This window comes from Myotis davidii, unplaced genomic scaffold (assembly GCF_000327345.1).
Source record: "Myotis davidii unplaced genomic scaffold, ASM32734v1 scaffold1509, whole genome shotgun sequence".
Lineage (NCBI taxonomy): Eukaryota > Metazoa > Chordata > Mammalia > Chiroptera > Vespertilionidae > Myotis > Myotis davidii.
Window position 1 is genome coordinate 903,538 of NW_006299480.1, and position 220 is coordinate 903,757.

Here is a 220-nt window from a genome sequence, read left to right on the forward strand (position 1 = left end):
GCCCCCCAGGGACCAGATACCAATAGGAGACGCAGCCCCGCACACCGCCCCGGCCCCATTCCAGGCCCTGCCCACCCAGCTGGCAGCTGACCAGGCTGGGCCGGGGCCCAAGGTGCTGGTTCAGGCCTCGCTTGATAGGGGCGCCGTCCTCACCTGGGCGGCCTCCTGCGCCAGGCGCAGCTGGGCCAGGCAGTCAGGGGCGGCGGGGGCCGGGAGCGAG